The sequence below is a fragment of the Myxocyprinus asiaticus genome, chromosome 9 (genome assembly GCF_019703515.2).
Source record: "Myxocyprinus asiaticus isolate MX2 ecotype Aquarium Trade chromosome 9, UBuf_Myxa_2, whole genome shotgun sequence".
Lineage (NCBI taxonomy): Eukaryota > Metazoa > Chordata > Actinopteri > Cypriniformes > Catostomidae > Myxocyprinus > Myxocyprinus asiaticus.
Window position 1 is genome coordinate 28544040 of NC_059352.1, and position 18954 is coordinate 28562993.

General features: G+C 41.7%; 1 pseudogene; it reads right to left on the reverse strand.

Moving 5' to 3' along the window:
• The window catches only part of LOC127446495 (rootletin-like), a 93530-nt pseudogene that overhangs the window by 73416 nt on the left and 1160 nt on the right, over positions 1-18954 (reverse strand).

The window sequence follows — 18954 nt, forward strand, 5'->3', positions numbered from 1 at the left end:
CGCATATAGTTTTACTGTTTATCACATTTTGCCATTGTTTAATCACACACTGTTGCACTGGCAGAATAAATCAAATAAGCGCTGACACGGACAGTCCTCGTCGCCATCTGACACACTGCCCTCCACAAACTTTACACAACCAGCAGAAAGAAGAAAGATGCAGGGAAAATGCTGCTTCAACTTTCTTTGCACCAAAACTGCATCTTGTTTCATCTTGGCAAAATAATAAACGCATTTTACTCTCCGTTCTTGTCAGAGAGCATTCGCTCTTTCTTAGCAGTGTATAGTAAACTGACACGCAGATCTCACATTCAGCATGGCTTATGAAACATCGCCTTTGGAAATAAATAAAGGCATCATCAGAGGTTATGCAGGTACATACACCGATCAGCTACAACATTAAAACTACCTGCCTAATATTGTGTAGGTCACCCTCATGCCGCCAAAACAGCACCAACCCGCATCTCAGAATAGCATTCTGAGATGCTATCCTTCTCACCACAATTGTACAGAGTGGTTATCTGAGTTACCGTAGACTTAGTCAGTTCAAAATAGTCTGGCCATTCTCTGTTGACCTTTCTCATTAACAAGGCATTTCCGTCCACAGAACTGCCGCACACTGGATGTTTTTTGTTTTTGGCACGATTCTGTGTAAATTCTAGAGACTGCTGTGTGAAAATCCCAGGAGATCAGCAGTTACAGAAATACTCAATCCAGCCCTTCTGGCACCAACAATCATCCATGCAATTATCTAATCAGTCAATTGTGTGGCAGCAGTGCAGTGCATAAAATCATGCAGATACGGGACAGGAGCTTCAGTTAATGTTCACATACCCATCAGAATGGGGAAAAAATTTGATCTCAGTGATTTGGAACGTGGCATAATTGTTGGTGCCAGACAGGCTGGTTTGAGTATTTCTGTAACTGCTGATCTCCTGGGATTTTCACACACTACAGTCTCTAGAATTTACTCCGAATGGTGCCAAAAACAGAAAACATCCAGTGAGTGGCAGTTCTGTGGACGGAAATGCCTTGTTGATGACAGAGGTCAACAGAGAATGGCCAGGCTGGTTCGAACTGACAAAATCTACGGTAACTCAGATAACCGCTCTGTACAATTGTGGTGAGAAGAATAGCATCTCAGAATGCAACAACAGCAACAAGTGAATGATTTACTTAGTATTTTACTATAAATGCTGACATTAGAAAATTATCTGCATAATTCTGCTGTACATCCTGTGGTTGTGTGATAGTTTATAAGCCCAGATCAGTAACTCTGGTATTATAACCTTCTAGTTATTTACACTCGTCAATGCCAGCGGAACTTCCTCACATTCGCCGGAAACGCAGCCGTTGCTTACTTCCGCATTGCAAAATAAGGTGGATAAAATCGCAATAAATTTTTTTTTTTTTTTAAATGCATATCAAATCAGCATCTAAATATCATTGTAATATCGAATTGGGAAGTCTGTGGCAATTCCCACTCCTAACAATAATGGTCAACATGCAACATATTGCAAAAGACCAGATGTATGGTTTATATTGCATTTGGTTTCCACATTTTTTTTAATGCATCTATTCCCCGAATTCAGTATATTTTTTTATGGACAGATAGGCCCTGCACTGCTCTTTCTCTAAAATGTGTTTCACGTTAGCATTTTTATATTACTTAATATTTATGATTTGTGCCACTCCTTGCATTGTCTTGTTTGATAAATATTTCACAATACATCAAGGAACGGCTGCACTTTGATTCATCTGCCAACAAGAGAACAATTTCAAGGCCACTGAAAGCTCTTTGCGAGAGGGCCAAGAATATTCAGCTTCTCCCTCTATGTGGTCATAAGAGTGGATTGATCCTCTAATATGAGAGAAAACATATTTAGAATCATGTTAATTTTACATCAAACTTCCTGTGGTTTCAACTTTGTGCAGAATATTCACTTAAATAGACTCTGTCAGCCACTCTTAATGAATATCAAAACTTTCACATTTTGTAATTTTTAAAACCAGCATTTCCATAATCTAGTGCTACCATTTATTAAGCTTTCTAAAACATGTTGTGGTGCTGAATAAATCTCTTTTCACATTATTGTCAAGGCTGTTTACAAGATGTTGCTGAAGAAGGAATGGTCTAAATATTTGTCACAGAGATTAACTTTCCTTTAATTAGTTAAGGCTTCCTCAAGCTTTCGAAATGATTTCAGTTTTCAGTTAAAGGAAAAGTTCACCCAAATTTGAAATTCTGTCATCATTTACTCATGCTGTTTCAAACTTGTATGAATTTTAAAGGATGAAATTTACCGTTCGCTGATTTCAATGCAGTTGATAGTGACTCACATTTAAAATGTATAAAAGGACCCAAAAGTATCATAAAATTAGTCCATGCGACCTGTGCACCATTTTCCAAGTCTTTTGGAGGCATAAAATAGGTTTTGGTGAGAAACAACCCAAAATGTTAGCCATGGCTGAAGTCAAGATTTTTAACAACCATTTTGGGTTGTTTCTCACCAAAGCCTATCGTACGTCTTTAAAAGACTTATAAAAGCTTGATTACACTTCCTAGTGCTTGACGCATGTGCAGAGCACATGTACAAAATGTACAGAACTCAAAATTTCCTCTCAAGTCTGAAAAGAGCATTTATTGTTTCTACTTGAAAAGAGGAAAAGTGTGCCCTGCGACAACATCGATTACAAGTTTTTTTTAAATACATCCAAACTAAAATGTTTTTACTGCAGAAACACTAACTGGTAACTGGTATACAGTATATGCATATTAAATCGATTAGGGCTAATCTACAAGACTTCATCTTTATTATTAATAATTATTCTGTCATCATTCAGTCACCTTTATCTTGATCCAAACCCTTAAGACTTTCTTCCATCAAAGATTCATGTATTTTTCCATTCCAGGAAAAAGATGCAATGAAAGTAAATAGTGACTGAGTTTTATCTACCTAACATCTCCATTTTATTATCCATTTTGTACTCCATGGAATTATTAACTGTTGTAGTTAAAGGTTTCTAAACATGTTTAGGCCTAACCAGAGTAATGTGGAGCCATCCATGGTCTTACCTGTGGCAATGGCTTTATTATTACAAATGCCACCTTTAAAAAACAGAAGAACAACTTTCATAAAGGCAAGTACATTTTAGAATGTTTAAAGGGGTTAAAATGGGTTAAACTCTGACCTTCCATAGACCAATAAAAAAATTATTAACAAAGTTTTCCTCCTGTTCTGTCCTACTCCAGTTAACTGGTCATGTTTGCTTTAGATATTCTAAGAGACGACTTAAATCATTAGGCGTGCGTCCTGCTGAGCTCATCATTCTTGTTAAAATAAAATGTCCAAAACAAATGCATGCAGTTACAGTCTCTAGTTAGTTTCATTACTTTTTGTGGGACGGGGGATTTTGGCCAGTGAAGATATTGAGTGGCTGAAATACCACTAGCAACAGAGGCCGGTTAGCCAAAAATTTAATGTTAAGCCCTGAATCCAGTGCAGAGCGGATTGTGCTTATTACACAGTTACTTACCAAAGAAATACGTAATATTGATCATGAAATATTGATGTAAGATTAAATGATTTTATTGAGTAAGAAGAACGTGTAGCACAGAGTGCAACAAAATACAATGGTGTAGTACAAGCTAGTGGCTGCCGTCTCATCTGGTTTGTATTAGCTAGGACACCCATTATCCTGTATTAAAGAAGCGAAACAGTCGAGAGCAATCCCCTCCCCCAGTCGACCGGCAAACATCCCATATTTCCCATTACACGGGATGTGTATTGAAAGTGAACAACTTTTGTAGTTTGATTGTGTGGCTTACATGAATTGGGACAAATAGCTAATGACTGCGTGGACTGAGCTTTCAGTGGATTTTATAAATTGCTTACACATTTTAATTCTTTATTACGAGTGTTGGCAGGGGATGTTTGCATTTCAAACATGTTAGTCAGTCATAACACAGTATATTAAGTCTTAATGGGGACAGCAAAGAAAACCGAGTTTCTCAGACAGATGGCCAGAGACAGGGTGGAAAAAGGTAATTTAATACTATATTATAACTGTCTTTTGAGCACAAACTTTTACTATTCTAAGTAAACCTAAAGGGGAAAAAATGCATGACATGACCCCTTTTGAGTACCTATCAACTGTCATTGTATTGAAATCAGTGAACAGGACATCCTTTAAAATTATTTTTTTGTGTTCCGCAGAAGAAAGAAAATCATACTGGTTTGGAATGATATAAGGCTGAACAAAATTATCATAGAATTTGAAATCCGCACGGGTGAATCGCACATGGACTTCCTCTTATAAACACACACTCATGCAAACAGACATTCATGTACACACACAGACATGTAGACAAAGAAACACACATATACACAAACACGGAAACACATAAATATACGAGTGCACACACAGACTTTCAAGCAGAGAGAAAATGAAAAAATCTCTTGCTCTCTATATCACCCATAAACAGAACACTCAGTGAGTCAGCCATGTGCCGTGGCATGGAGGGGGTTACAGCTGAGAGTGCTTCTTACTGGCTTGGCCTAGACCCAGAGGCTTAATAAAGAGAATAAATTTAGTGAATAATCTGTCAGATTCCCAAACACAGCTGGAGCGGACGTACAAATCCTCTACGTATACACACACACTCACACGCACACACCTAAACTCACTTCCCCACACATACACAAACTTGTAAGAATTCTGTCTCACACACTTGAAAATTCACAAATGAAAATGGTTCTTTTATCAACATTAAGATTTTAGATTAAAATGTATATAAATGTATGTAAGATATGTAAGATACATAAAGTGTATATCTTAAATCATGTAACTGGTCACCATTTTGTTTAAGCTTATCAACTTTTGCTTTCACTAGTTCATTTAAAATGGTCCTGCAGTGAGACAAACAACTTTTTAAAAGTATAAATAATCCATGTAGCCTCTCAATTAATATGATGTCATAAAAGATGAATACATAATAATTCTAAAAGAATTAGCTAAATGCTGTTTTAAATAGTTTTAGATGGAGTATACTGCTCTAAAAAGCCAAAACGCAGTAACTACACATTTTGTCAATATTGAGTTAAAACCAAAATCGGGTCTCCTGTGACAAATGAGTTTGACTCTACTATGCTCAAATTCAGAAACAAAAAGAGTGAGACTATTTTATAATCCACATTTGGCTGGACAACAAAAAAACAGTTTTCTCAGTTTTAATGTTGCTGTAGTTACTGCGTTTTGGCTTTGTAGGGCAGTATAGCATGTCACACTGCAGGACAAGTTAACTACCCATACAAACATGCACACAAACATTCATACATACTAAATGCACACACACAGGTCCCTTGTGCCTTGCTGTCCTCTTTCTACTAATATGCCCTTCTCTCTGTCCTTGCTGGAATGCTGTTCCACTGAGAGACATCCAGCTGATTTTGAAAGCTGTTTTTGTAGAGCCACTGTGAGTGATTACACAATGCTGGCCAAGAAACAGAGAGCTGTGAAGCCCCCAGGCACAAACCAACAACTATCACCATGGAGCACTGTATGACCACAGTCACAGCTGCTGTGGAGGTAAGAATGGAACACAGGCCATATCCACAAGCAAAATGCAAACAAAAACACAAACACATGTTCATGCACACTGTTGCATCAACTGGGCTTGGAACGGCAAGGGATGTAAATAAGAAAGTGAACAAGTATAAAACACATGCACACTGTAATCATAATTTGATTGGGAATATCCTAAGATTAAACTATAAAGTAAGAGAAGAAAATATGCCACATAAATAGGGTTTTGATAAAATAATGATTAATTATCTATTTTTTTAGAGGATGGTGCATGCAGTTACAACCCCAATTCCAAAAAAGCCGGGACAGTATGAAAAATGCTAATAAAAACAAAAATGAGTGATTTGTAAATTATAATCACCCTTTGCTATATTGAAAGTTATACAACTACACATAATATGATGTTTTACCCTGTGAATTTCATTTTTTTTTTTTTTTCTTTTTTTATGTACAGTTATTTCAAATCAGATGATTTCACCATGCTCCAAAAAAGTTGGGACAGTTGAGTGTTTACCACTGTGAAACATCATTTCTTATAATAACACTTATTAAGCATTTGGGCACTGAAGACAAAAGTTTGTTAAGTTTAGAAAGTGGAATTTTCCCCCATTCATCCATTATGTAGATCTTTAGCTGCACAATTGTACGGGGTCTTCATTGACATCTAATGCGCTTCATAATGCGCCACATATTCTCAATTGGAGACAGGTTAGGACTGCAGGCAGGCCAATCTAGCACCCACACGCTCTTCTTACACAGCGATACACTTGTAATCTGGGCGGTATGATGTTTGAAGTTGTCCTGCTGGAAAATTTAGGGATGTCCCTGGAAAAGACGGTGCTGGATGGCAGTATATGTTGCTCCAAAAATTTGTACATATTTGTCTGAATTCATAGTGTTCTCACAGATGTGAGAGTTACCCATGCCATGGGCACTGACACACCCCTGACCCATACAGACACTGGCTTTTAGACCTGATGCTAATAACAGCTTGGATGGTCCTTTTCCTCTTTGGCCTGGATAGCATGACGGCTGTATTTTTCAAAACCTTTTTGATATGTGGACTCATCAAACCAAAAAACATGGTTCCACTGTTCCACTTTTCATCTAAGATGAGACCGATCTCAGAGAAGTGCTTCTGGACAGTGTTGATGTACAGCTTCTGCTTTGCACAGTAAAGTCTTGACTTGCATCTGTGGATGCAGCGGCGAGTGGTGTTGACTAACAAAGGTTTACTAAAGTTATCCCAAGCCCATGTTCATGATATCCATTACAGATGAATTATGTTTTTTAAGACAGTGACATCTGAGGGATCAGAGATCATGAGCATTCAGAAGTGGTTTTCATCTTGCCATATACGCACCGAGATCTGACCAGATTCCTTGAATCTTTTAACTATATTGTGCACTGTAGAGGGTGAAATGCCCAAAATCCTTCCACTAGTCTTTGGGAAACATTGTTCTCAATGTGCTGGATTATTTGCTGAAGCATCTGTTGGCAAACTGAGAAGTCTTGAACGATCCTTACTCTTAAAGAACTAGGCTGTTTTTGGAGGCTCCTTATACAGTATACAGTACTATGACACAATTGCCTCAACTGTTTAACATCTCCTGTTTCACATCGCCTTGTTATTTCAACTCATCAAATTGTTATTAGTCTTTTATTGTTATTAGTTATAGCGTGTTGTAATCATCTGATTTGAAATTACTGTACATTTTCAAAAAAACAATATGTAAAAGGTTCCAGGAATAAGGAAAGGAGCGGGAAGCAGGGTGGCAATCCAGGTAAGTCAAGTTTTATGGTTTTTCAGTCTAACAAACACAGTCTTGGCTTTTCAGCTTCACAAGAGAGCATTGGCTTTTCAGCTTCATGACAGAATATACACTTTAGCTTCAAAACAGAATATACACTTTAGCCTCACAACTTCAGGTCTCTTTGTCCCTGACTCTCTCTCCCCGTCTGTCACTTCTGCGGCCTTTTAAAGCCTGTCTCTGTCGTCACTGAAACGAGACACAGGACCATCACCTGGTGATTGTTAACACAGGTGTTTAGTGTTAACAATCACCAGGTGATGGTCCTTACTGCTTCCCAGTGACAGACACATGACCACGCCCCGCTCCACATACCCCCACCACCCGACTCAGGCCGGGGCAATGTCCAGCCTGCTTAAACCCCCCCTAAAATAGGTGGCATCATACGCAGCGTGTGGCTGGAGAATCTTATCCATGAGGTGCTAGAATGTGGTGGAAGCCCCGAACAAACCAAACAGAAGAGTGATGAATTGGTGTAATCCGAACGGTGCAGAAAAGTCATTTTTTTCTGGGGATAATGGAGTTAAGGGGATCTGCCAATATCCCTTAGTTAAATCCAGTGTCGAATAAAATTGAGCCGCACCCAACCGATCCAGTAATCAACACAGAACCGGACTGACCCATCACTCTTAGGTACAAGAACAACTGGGCTGGCCCAATCGCTGTGCGATTTTTCTATTATCCCCGTTTCGAGCATTGCCCCAAATTCGTCCCGAATCACCTTTTTCTTGTGCTTGGGTACACGGTATGGCCGATTACGCACAACCACTCCCGGTGGGGTCTCGATATGTTGTTGTATGAGATTAGTACGACCGGAAAGAGCAGAGAACATGTTCGCAAATTATTTTTGCAACCTGGCCACCTCTGTGAGCTGGGACGGTGAGAGGTGGTCTCCACAAGGGACCGGGGTGAATGGATCAACTTTGAACTTCACTTCTGGCCCGAGCTCTGCCCTCTTTGGAACTACCGTCGCCATGGACATGGTGACCGCCTCTCTCCATAATTTAAGGAGGTTAAGGTGGTAAATTTGACGTGCTCCGCCTTTATCCATTCATTTAACCTCATAATCGAGTTCCCCGACTCGTTGTGTAACCTCAAAGGGTCCTTGTCATTTGGCGAGTAATTCTGAGCTCGACGTGGGGAGCAATACAAGTACTTTGTCTCCCGGTGCAAATTACCGTAGCTGGGTATCCCAATTATACAGCCAGCTTTGTGTTTCTTGAGCTTGGAGCAAATTTTTTTGTGACAACTGACCCAGTGTGTGTAGCTTTGCTCGAAGATCAAGGACATATTGAATTTAATTTTTGGTTAGGGAAGGTCCTTCCTCCCACGCCTCCCATATGACGTCAAGCACCCCACGGGGCTGACGTCTATACAGAAGCTCGAAGGGGGAAAACCCCGTGGAGACTTGCGGGACCTCCCTAACTGCAAATAATAGGGGTTCCAGCCATTTGTCCCAATTTTTTGCGTCCTCGTGCACGAACTTGCGAATTATGTTTTTCAGGGTTCGATTAAATCATTCCACCAGCCCATCAGTTTGCGGGTGATAAACGCTGGTGCGAATCGATTTAATCCCCAACAATTCATAAAGTTTGCGTAGTGTACATGACATAAACGTCGTGCCTTGGTTGGTGAGGAATTCTTTCAGAATTCCCACCCGGGAGATAATTTTGAAGAGTGCCTCCGTAACACTGCATGCTGAGATGTTGCAAAGAGGCACTGCTTCCAGATATCGCATTGCATAATCCACCAGGACTAATACAAACTGATATCCGCGTGCTGACCATTCTAATGGCCCGACAAGGTCCATACCAATGTTTTCGAAGGGGGCCTCAATTAACGGTAACGGGCGCAATGGGGCCCTTGGGGTGGCCGCTGGATTCAGAAACTGACATTCACGGAATGCCGCACACCATCTGGCGAATCATGTTTTTCAGGGCTTGGTGATGGGTCTCCTGGATGCTAGCCAGAGCACGGATGACTTCGCCCAGCGGTGAGGTGTCCATGGTGGCCAGTCTTCACAGAAGTTCTGGGTTTCGGCACCAGTGTAAAAGGTTCCAGGAATAAGGAAGGGAGCTGTCCAGGTAAGTCAAGTTTTAATGGGGTTTTCAGTCTAACAAACACAGTCTTTGGATTTTCAGCTTCACAAAAGAGTATTGGCTTTTCAGCTTCACAACATTATATACACTTTAGCTTCTCGACAGAATATACATTTTAGTTTCACGACAGAATATTCACTTTAGCTTCATGACAGAATATACACTTTAGCTTCACAACTTCATGTCTCTTTGTCCCTGACTCTCTCTCCCTGTCTGTTGCTTCGGCAGCCTTTTAAAGCCCATCTTCGTCATCACTGAAACGAGACACAGATGTTAGTGTTAACAATCACCAGGTGATGGTCCTTACCACTTCCTCTCTCCCCAGTGACAGACACATGACCACACCCTGCTCCACACAATAAAATTCACGAGGTAAAACATCATATTATGTGTAGTTGTGGTGCTTTCGATATAGCTGTGACAAGGAGGAGGGCGTGGCCAGGCCATAACGATGGACGCCCAGCGCTGAATCAACCAGGTGAGGGATAAAAGAAGCCGGACACGCCAGTTCGAGAGAGAGAGAGTTGTGTGTGTGTGTCAGTTTTATGTTGTGTTTTGTTTATTTGTGTCATTAAAAAGTTTACATGGACTGCTCAGCCGGTTCATGCCTCCTCCTTGCCCATCGTGTGAATGCGTTACATTAGTGCAGAAACCTGGGAGGGATGTGCTGTTGGAGAGCCCTCGCTGCTGATGGAGGGTTGTGACACCGAGGAGGTATGGTCCAGTGGTACTGGAGCAGTTTGCCAGAAGGTGGAGGAGCCCACTGCCGTCTGCCAGGAGGCAAAGGAGCAGCTGCTGTCCGCCAGGAAGCGGAGGAGCCACTGCCGGCCGCCAGGGGGTGGAGGAACCTGATGCTGTCCACCAGGAGGCGAGGTCCAGTGTCATCACCTGGCGTCACGGAGGATCGTTGCACAGCTGGCTGAGGACCAGTCGGCAGCGTGTTCGGGGACTGGCGAGCCAGTTTTTCTCTCTCTCTCCTCTCTCTCTATCTCTCCCGCTCGCTCTCTCCCCTCTCCCTCCCCTCATCCTACTCAGATTCCCAGGAGGCAGGGAAGACCGGTCAGCGGGAAGGACGGCTGAAAGGGCAACACCTCCCCTCCAGGAAGGGAGAGGGGTTGTAAATCAGGCCAGAGGTTTCCCCAGCCTGAATCCGGCGTTGGGGGTATGTGACGAGGAGGGCGTGGCCAGGCCGTAATGATGGATGCCCGGCGCTGAATCAGCCAGAAGAGGGATAAAGAGGAGCCGGGGCACCAGTTCGAGAGAGAGAGAGATGAGAGTTGTGTATGTGCATCAGTTTTATGTTGTGTTTTGTTCATTTGTGTCATTAAAAAGTTTACGTGGACTGCTCAGCTGGTTCCCGCCTCCTCCTTGCCCATCGTGTGAATGCGTTACAATAGCAAAGGGTGAATATAATTTACAAATCACTCCTTTTTATTTTTATTAGCATTTTTCATTGTAAAGGATCTCTGTTCATCTGGGAAAGGAGGAAGTGGGAGCCGGATCCACATTCAACAAGACTTTAATTAACAGAACATCAAACTGAAAACACAGCAACATAAACAAACACAGAGCGGCTGCATGGGTCTCGCTCTCTCTTTCTGGCATACTCGGCTCTTCCTTTATCTCCCTCCCGCTGATTAGGCAACTCAGCGCCGGGCGTGCATCCTCACGGCCTGGCCACGCTCTCCTCCTCGTCACACTCCTCCACCGCCCGATTCAGGCTGTGGCGCCATCCGGACTGGCTTGCTCCCCCCATCTCTGGAGGGGAGACGCTGCCCTTCCAGCCGTTCCACCACCCGATGGTCCTCCCCGCCTCCTGAGAATCTAAGAGAGACGAGGGGAAGGAGGGGGAGAGAGAAAGAGCAAGCAGGAGAAACAAAGAGAGAGAAAGGAGAGAGAGAGAAAACGCTCTTCTTCGGCTCCCACAGGCATGCTGCCCACCCGGTCCTCAGCCGCTCCTCTGCCCCCAGGCGGATAACAGCCGATCCTCCGCCCCCTGGCAGATGGCAGCGGTTCCTCCGCTTACCGGCAGATGGCAGTGGGTCCTCCATCCCTGGCAGACAGCAATGGCTCCTCCGCTTACCGGCAGATGGCAGTGGGTCCTCTGTCCCCTGGCAGACAGCAGCGGTTCCTTTGGCTCCTGGTGGATGGCAGAAACTCCTCTGTCCCCTGGCGGATGGCAATGTGGAAAAACATAAAAGGCACCTAATTAAATGTAGTGAGGACTCTGGGATGATCTCTACTTTAAGGGATGATTTTGTGGGGTGCCCATCATTTTTACAACTCAGAGACAGCTGACAGATCCAGCCTCAATGACTCAGCTCCACTCACGACCACTGCGAGGCTTAACAGCTTTATGTAGGCAAGAAAACAAACTCAAAACATTGAGCCAGAGAAGACAGTACACCATACCCACCCTAACAAAACAACCTTATCAGTGGCAATCATGTTTGACAAGACCTTTATAGAAAAAAGGACTGGGGATTAGAACAAAAACTTTGATCCTGGAAGCTGCCCTGCTCTTTGTCAAAAAGTCTCCAACTAGTCTGCAAGTCCAGATCAATTCCAAAAGGTTTTCTGACAAATAGCATCACAGTTTAGCTACAACCCCCCTTTTTATTTCTTGTGTGGTGATTTATCTCTCAGCTTAAAAGCTTGTGGCTCTGTGATTGTTGTTTTTCTACAGTGCTCCATTTGGTTAACATTGCTGCTTTATCATACATCTAACTCTACGTTTTGGTACCGCCTACAAAAACACACAGGGAGACTTTTTCACACAATCCTGGTCCAAAAACTGCCTTGGAGCTGTAAAATATATACCCACGCAATCCCCTGACACACACCCACACATACAAATGTACACACTCCCACACAAATACACACGCACATACACAGCCCCAGTGCCTGAGAAACTGCAAGCTGGCAGAAATCCAATATCAACACAGATAGGTCAAAGTTCACTTCAACATTTACTTCGTCCTCCTGAGACGATGCAGCTTTTCTAACTGGGTCAAGGTTTATCCCGGTTCAGGGGCAATTTTCAAGGGTCACAAGAGATTACTGAGATTTTAACAGGAGACAGAGGTGTGCTTTCAAGAGCAAAACCTTGCTCTCTGCCCAAATATTTTCATTCTCCCTCTCTTGTTTAGGAGGCCACTCTCAAACTGTCTTGAGAGCCATGAAGAAACTTTATGGGGTTTACTGTTCTTTTTGAATTAGCTGAACGCAACAAAATGTGCCACAGCAGGTCTATTCCGCCACAATCATGCTGGGACTCTCCCCTGGAGTGTGAAGGAACACTCACAGATCAGATCAATAAAGCGATCTTTAATAAACTTGTCATACTTATGAACAAGAAACACGACAAAGGATTATTAATGCTTCAATACAACCACACAATCAAAGAGATACATTTTTATTTCACCACCAATTTTGCAAAGATGCTGAGTTAAATAAACTGGATAGACTTTAGACTCAATAAACACATACTGTATAAAAGCTTACAGTGCTAACTAGCCCACTTGAATCTGTGATTTACAGTCTGAGGATCGCATAAATTTAAAACTGCTTTTACATGCAGCCTAATAAATCGCTAAAGTGATAGTTCACCCAAAAATGAAAATTCACCATCATTCACTCAACCTCATGTACCAAACCTGTATGACTTTTTTCCATGGAACACAAAAGGAGATGTTAGGCACAATGTTAAGGACTGACCGCCTCAGTCCCCATTCACTCCCATTCAAAAGACCAGCATCAACATTCTTAAAAATTTCTCCTCATGTTCCACGGAAGTTAACAATGGCATGAGGGTGAATAAATGACAAAAGAATTGTCATTTTTTGGGTGAACTTACCATTTAAAAGTCTGACAGATGGGTCAATTAAAAGGTAAACATGTAAATATCTAAAAAAATATCTGAGTGAGCTCAATCCAAATTAAATTAATATTCGATTAAAAGAGGTGGTGCAGATCTTAAATAATCTGTTAAACAGATGAATAATTGCCATGGATTAAAAAAAAACTGATTAACAATAGTTTTTTAATCAATCTTTAGTCTATCTAATGTACATCTGCAACAGAAGAATGTCTTTGGCTGTGGCGCCATGTTTGCTTTTTTTTCAGTGTCTCACAACGTGTTACATTTTTAACTTGACGCTGTGTCAGGTTTAAAATAGTTCAATTTATAACCTTTGCTTTTAGTTCCATTACGCTGTGCTCTGTTTATGCTGTGCTGTGTTTTTAAATGCTAGAATGTGTCCTGTGTGAACGGCTCCTTATAAGCCTGCTGACTGTGCCACTTTCTCTTAAGTCGGCGCCACACTAGCCGATTTTTAAGTGAATTTTTCAGTGATTTTTAAGTGTGAGCTTCATTAACATAATCACCAGCCAGATGGAGGGAGACGACGCACGCATTAGCGCCTGCCAGCGGGAGGTCGTTAATCACTTGACCATTGGGACTCCTATGTTCTGCACATATTTTCATGGGTTTGCAGAGTTTAGAGTACGTATAAACATGACATTTGGAATCTGCCATCGGATTGTTGCATTCGGATGGGATATTGAATTTACTCTGATTGATGAAAAATCTGTGCATGATAACAATCACGAAGTAGGAAACCCATCTACACCAGGTGAAAAGATAAACTATATGAGCAGTGGTGCTGGTAAGCAGACTTCAGGCCCAGCTCTGTAAAATCTTTGGGGTATCTTTGGTGGCTTGCAGCAAAGATTAAAAGAAATGTTGACAATTTGTCACTTTAACTTTTCAAGTTGAAGTTGAATGTATATGCCAAACATCAACATGAACGATCAAAAAAGGAACTTGAGAGACTTATCCATGTTCTAAGCGAGCTCTATGTGGTATGCACAAGAATGAAAAAGGACACAAAGACTGATGCTCTAATTGGAAATGACAGATGAAATGGATAACACCAGATTATGTCATTCCCACATCAAGACAGAATGAGGGTGAATACAGACTAGGAATAAGCAAGCATCTAGGATGTTATGTTAATATACTGGCTACCACCATAAAGTTGTGAGCCATAGTTATTGCAGTGTTACCATAACATTCATGCAATCTATTAACATCACAATGTCAGCAGCACATTAACTTTGGCAAATTTTCAATTGGCAAGAGAATGAGTTTGTGTGTGTGTGTGTGTGTGTGAGAGAGAGAGAGAGAGAGAGAGAGAGAGAGAGAGAAAGCATGTCTCCACTCTCAAAGTGCTTGTGACATAAGTTTTTCTTGTCTCCAAAAATATAAATGTGTGGATTAAAAAGACTATTTATACCAACCAGACTAATTAAGTTTTTCTTATAGGCTGCACAGATCTTAAAATAGGTTCCACTTGATTTGTACACAGTTGCCATTCATTAGACTTGGCCAGCAAAAAGAGGGCACTGTTATCACAAACAGTGGCTTTGCATTCCATGTAAAATGAGCTTTTTCTTCCACAGCCCCATGGGAGAAGGCCACTGACCTTCTCAGTTTCCCCAAACCAGCATTGTGGGGGAAGACAGACAGTGGCCAATGTAATGCTATAAACCTCAGAAAGAGAGAGAGAACCTTCGTTCCCCAAATTATTCATCAATGTCTGTTTTTTTTTTTAATTATTATGATTTCCATTCCTACTGATACCGTTCCTTTGGCAAATTTGTTTGGAATTTTTTTATTTATTTATTTTTTACATCAGTTATGCTTCAGCACTACTCTTCTACATGGCTCTGCAATGAATATGATAGTTTGAGGTATACCCGAGTTACAGTGTATTGTCTGTGATCACCGTATCTGAGCAAATGTGACTAGCTACTTTATCCCAAGTCACATTTTACACAAGAGTCAATTTTTTTAAATGTAAATGTTAGAGAGCTGCCACTTTGATCAAATCTAATGAAATGTAGATGTAGAATAAACTATTCTAGACTCATAGTGACTCATTCATTTTCACATGGCCCTTTACCACTGAGTTTGTTTATCAAAAACTCCAAACGGGTTTTCCCTCTCGGAAAGAGCACTATGGCTGTGATGTTTGCTGTGCACATAAAGCCATGTGGCTCCTTCTATCTCTGTCAAAGAGCCTCTGTACCTCTATCTCTTGATCTCTTCCCTACACTCATCTGTCTATACACCAACATGTGTGGAGAAAAAATGAAGGAAAATAAAAATAAGGTCCAAAGGTGCTCCATCAACCTCTCACGTTATTAGTGATGGTCCCTTCTGTGTTCTCAGTCCTTTAAAAACAGTGCTGGAATAGGGAAACACTTTCTTCAAATCTTTTCCTGGATAGAGAGACTGCGTTATTTCACTGTGCATGAAACCTCTGCCACCAGGTCACCGATCCACAATCCCGCAGTGTCCATTATGCAGAGCCTCAAAAGAGTTTTAAGGCAATAATCTACATTATACTGACATGTTTTGACTTACAAGCAGGGAAGCAAATGTGCAGTTCTCAAAAACTTGGAGGTTCATGTTTTGTTTTTTGCAGATCATAAAACACTAGTGATACACTTGTGCCATTGCATCACAGTAGTGTCTTGCCTTTTATCTGGGGTGATAAGACAGAACACAGTAGGGACACATGAGACTAATGAGCTGCCTCCAAACTTTCAGACTATGTACTGAATTTGATAAAGAACTTTAACTCTTTCTCTTGAACTGTTAATGAATTATGATCTTTAGGTATGCAGGTATGTAGAACTACATACATTCCAGGTCATTCTACATCCAGGAACATGGGGATTGCTCTTTAACCCATATTAAAGTCCCTTTCAAGGCAATTCGGTCCATTTGGCAGCCATTTTTGGAATGGTCCTGCATAGCTAATTTCTATATAAACAAGTGGCATAAAAGTACAGCTCCTATACTTGAATAGGGAAAGACCAAAATCTCCAAAACGATTGGTCAAGATTACGATCAAAGAACATCTGACTACAATGGTATCATAAATTGTGCTTCTTTAGCTAAGATCATGATAGAAAACACTATTTTTCAGGCTGGTTTAGTTATTGGCATGCAAGTTCTCGAGTTGATTGACAGGCAATCTCTGAGTCTAAAAGCTGATTGGCTCTTTTACCTGTAAGACAGGACTACCTTTGCTACATCCATTGGGCATTCCAATTTCTCCCATTCATTTTAACACAAGTGGTCCATATGTTCTTGGACCTACAGTATGATACTGTTTATTTACTCAGGTGTTGTCAAAAAATAAAATGTAACATGAGGAACAACTTTTTTGGTACCTATAATATGTACACTAGATAAGAGCCACACGACTGCTGGTTCTGTGCTTTTTTTAATTCAACATTTCTAATCGGACAGCTTTTCAACTCCTGTGGCCCTACTGTAGTGGGATAGTAAAGTGCCCACTGGTTACACACATTAGAATCTATGTGGATGCAGTAGGCCATCAGTGTATTGTTCTCCTATTTCATGAATACTGCGAATTCAGACATCCTACTCATTTGACACTGTTCCTTCAGTAACCACATCATAAGGGAAAGGCTTCGAGGCACTTAAAATATATATTGAAGTTACTTCAATACATATGATGAAGGTACATATGATGTTTGAGGCTCTTTTAATTGGTGTCTGAAGGATTTACAGAAGGTTCCTCTGGTGTGGCATTAGAGGAACCCTACATGGTGCCTTGAGTGTTTTTTTTACTGTAATATGGTAGGGAAGCATGCATGAATACTCTACCTGTATTCAGATGCAGGTGATAGTTTCATTTTACATTTAAACTAACATGCATTCCATCATATGCAGTTATTACCCTTTGTGTTTGGGCTAACATAATTGGAATCCAGAAGACTTCACGAAGAACTGAACGTCCAGGAATCCAAGGGCATGTTTGTGAGGTTTGTGTCTGTGCTCCTACCCTGCTAGTGAGAGCAGCCTGCCTGATGATCAGGAGGTCTCTGTCTGTGTACATCTGAGAGGGCAGATCTTTCGGCAGCCGGTTCTCCTCCAACTCACTGCTCTCAGCTGATACATCGGCAAAGGAAAAGCATGGCAAACATTTTTAAAATAGAAAATACATGTGTTCTAGTTATACCTGGATACCCATCCCCAATGAGCTTATGCACATTGTAGAGTACCTGTGAGCATTTCCGCCAGGTTTCTAGTGATGATCTCCTGGATGCGGGCAGGAACTGGTGTGATGTTGGACTCCTTATCCTCACGCACAGTGTAAGTCTTCCCCTCTGTACTGCTATCTGGGTTAAGCAGTGATTCCTCCAGAAGAGAGACTTACACATTCTCAGTAAAGTGATCTTTACTGTAAAAATACTTGAGGCACTATATGGGGTTCCTCCGCAGCCACACCAGAGGAAACCTCTGGAGATCCTCCAGGCACCCTTTCAGTTCTTTGAAAACAACTCTAAGGACTGTCAACGGTTCCTTCAGTAACCCCATCATCATAAAGGAAAGTTCCTTAAGTACATAAATAGGATATTTGAGGCTAATTTAAAGGGTGCCTGCTGGTTATGATGTCACAAAATCATGAATATTAATTACAATCTTTTACTGTTTTCATAAATAGTGTGGCGGAATGACCCACCCTTCCTTCAGCCAGGCTCACGGCGGGAGTTGGGCAGGAGAAGAGAAGAGGCACATAATTAATAAGCCTCATTTGGGCAGTGGGGGAAAAAGGCACACCTGATGTGTGTTTAGCTTCGTCACCGCTGCCACATAAACACAGAGCGCACCTCTTCTCAGGGAGCCAATTTCTATTCTCCATGTGTGCACACACTGGCATCCTCGCAGGCCCAGGATCAGAGCAGGAAGGGTTTGGCCGAGTTAGATGCATTGCCGAACCCGCTCATCAGACCCCCGGCATGAGATAGATATGTCACCGGTGAGGACAGCACGTGTTGCGGTCGACGGGCTAGAGGCCAGGCCGCCTTCCCCCTCACTTGCCGTGGGCCTATGAAGACAGGCTACCAAGAATGCTGCCGCCCCACATGCTTAAAACCCAGGAGGGGAGCACGTATGGCCATCGGATCCTACTCACGCCTGGGCCATTCCATGGACACTCCCCCGACCTTCACGGATTCCCGTTTCACCGCGAGGATGCCAGACCCCCTTTTATTTCGAACACCATTCCCCCTGGACACTATTTTCCCCATTTTTGGACAATTTATGTTTTTTATTATTTCTAATAAACTCCTTTACGAGGCTTGATACCATGCCCACTGTGTCTGTCTCTTGATCACCCCCTCACCCCCAACCCCAATAGTCATTCTTGAAGACAATTTCAAGCGTTCCAATAAATATTATTCATAATTAATTTGAAAACTTTATGAAAACTATTGATCCTGGGATTTTGTCAATTTATTGATAAATACATGGATCAACAATTGGATACACAGTGACCTACAGGTCTCATGACAAAGTTTTTCACCTCTTGTACAAGTAAAACTTTTTATTTTAATAAACCAAGATTAGATTTGTA